The sequence below is a fragment of the Melanerpes formicivorus genome, unplaced genomic scaffold (genome assembly GCF_026170545.1).
Source record: "Melanerpes formicivorus ecotype bairdi unplaced genomic scaffold, bMelFor1.0.p_v2 SCAF_373, whole genome shotgun sequence".
NCBI classification, from domain to species: domain Eukaryota; kingdom Metazoa; phylum Chordata; class Aves; order Piciformes; family Picidae; genus Melanerpes; species Melanerpes formicivorus.
In genome coordinates, this window is record NW_027142725.1 from 27,501 (window position 1) to 29,503 (window position 2,003).

Consider the following 2,003-nt stretch of genomic DNA (forward strand, 5'->3'; position numbering starts at 1 on the left):
CCGCCCAGCCGCGTCGCCGTCGTCGCCGGCCCTGCGCCGGTCCGCCGCCGGGGCCGCCGTAGCCGGGCGCTCGCCGCGTGGCGAGCGCGCGGCATGGGCGTCCCCAGCCGCGTCCCTCCTCCCCGAGCGCAGCGCCGGCTGACTGAGGGAAACCCCGGGCCTCGGGCCAGGCCAGGGGCGCGGTGGTGGCGGCGGACGTCGGGCGCGGCCCCCGCGGGCGGACGCTCCCCCCGACGGCGGCAGTGGGGGGAGGCACCCCCGCGGGGCCTTAAGTCTGGTTTCCCTCACCCCAGGGTCAGGTACCTAGCGTTCCGCGCCTTCGTCCGCGGCCTTGCCCTACCGCGGAGGAAGCCGGGCGGCGGTTTAAAGACCCGGGCGGCTCGGCGCGCCACCCCCGGATGCGGGGGCGAGCGCGGGGGCGGGCGGGTGCCTTCAGAGGGGCGGGGGTTGCCCCCGCAATGCCTCTGGCTAGGTCCGCCGTCGTCGCGCTCGTCGTCCTCCGGGGGCCCGCCGGGCCGGGGAGGGGACTCTGCTGCCCCCCCCTCTCTGCGGTCCGAGCGCTCGGCCGGAGAGAGCCCACCGCGCGAGGTCGGCCGTGGTCCGGCCCGCGCCTCGCCTCGCCACGGGCGTCCCCGGCGGCGCGTTGAAGCGCGGGCTTCTCGCGGGCCGGGGCGGCGAGCCCCCGCGGTGGGGGCTGGCCCAGGGCGCTTCGCCCCCGCCGGGGGTTTTGTGCGGGCGCGTTGCCGCGGCTCGGCGGCGGCGCCTCTTGCGGCGCGGGCCGCTGCGGACCTCCCGGTCCTTTTTCCCTTTGCCCAGGCCCCAGAGCGGGGCCCCGGAGCTGGCGCCCTCGGCGGTCTCGCGCTGCCGGTTCCCCCCCGTCCGGGGCCGGTTTCGGGTGGCGTGACCGCGTCCGAGCGGCGGCGGGCGTCGCTCGGCGTCTCCGGCTCCGGTCCCTCGCCGGAGGGCACCCTGCCACCGGCTGCGGCTGTCCCGGTCCCGGGCCCTGCCCGCGGGCTTCCCCGTTCGCCTTCCCGGCGCGTGCCGGGTGGGGGACGGGCGGGCAGCCGGGGGCGTCCCACCCCCGGTCTCCGCGTGGAAACGGGGAGAGCGGGGGCCCGCCCCCCGGCTCAGCGCCGTCCGCTGTCCGCCTGGCCGCGGGGCCACGGAAGGGGTCGAGCGAGCGAAGCCGGCGGCGCGGTGGCGCCGGGGGAGGATGGAAGGGGCTCGTGCCGCTGGGGTTTGTCGGTCGGCGGGTGCGCCGCCCGGCGAGGGCCGGCGGGTCGCCGCGGTGGCGTCCCACGTGGGCTCGGGCTTTCCGTCTCGCAAGCCGTTTTCCGTCCCCCGCGGCGGGGGGGGGTTCGGTGGCGAGAGGAAGCCGCCCGAGGGCGCGAGCCGGCCGGGGCTCGGCCCCGGGGCCAAAGCGGGGGAAAAGAAAGTCCGGGATGGGCCGCAGCGGTGGCGGCGTTGGAGGGGCCGGTGCGGAGGCGCGCGCGCGCTCTCCTCCGGCGGGGTTGTGCGCCCGGCCCCCCTCGCTCCCCGGGGCGGGGGGGGGGGGGTCTCCGCTGCCTCGCTTCGTGGCGTCTCCGCGACGGCACGGGGCGGCCAGCGAGAGACACACCCCCCCCCCGCCGTTGGGTGGGGAAGCGAAGGGGGTTTTCTTTCCCCGTGCACGCGAGGCGAGGCCGGGTTCGGGGCACGTTCCCGGCGGCGCGCGGCGGGCCTCCTCCGCGCCGAGGTCGGAGCGAGCCCGGGCGCCTGGTCCGGCCCCGAAGCGCCGCAAGGTGCGTTTTTCCCTCCTCGGGGGAGGGAAAAAAGCCGGGAGCGCGGGCTCCCCGCCCCTTGCTTTTGCCGCTTCGGGGTTTCGTTTTATTTTCCCCCCCTCTCCTGTGCTTGTACGGTCAATGTGAGGCGAGCGGCCGCCGTGCCGCGCTCTCCGAGGGGCCGCTCCTTTGCGAGCGGTCCCGGCCCCTCCGCGCTGGCGGGGCGGTGCCGAAAAGCCAGAC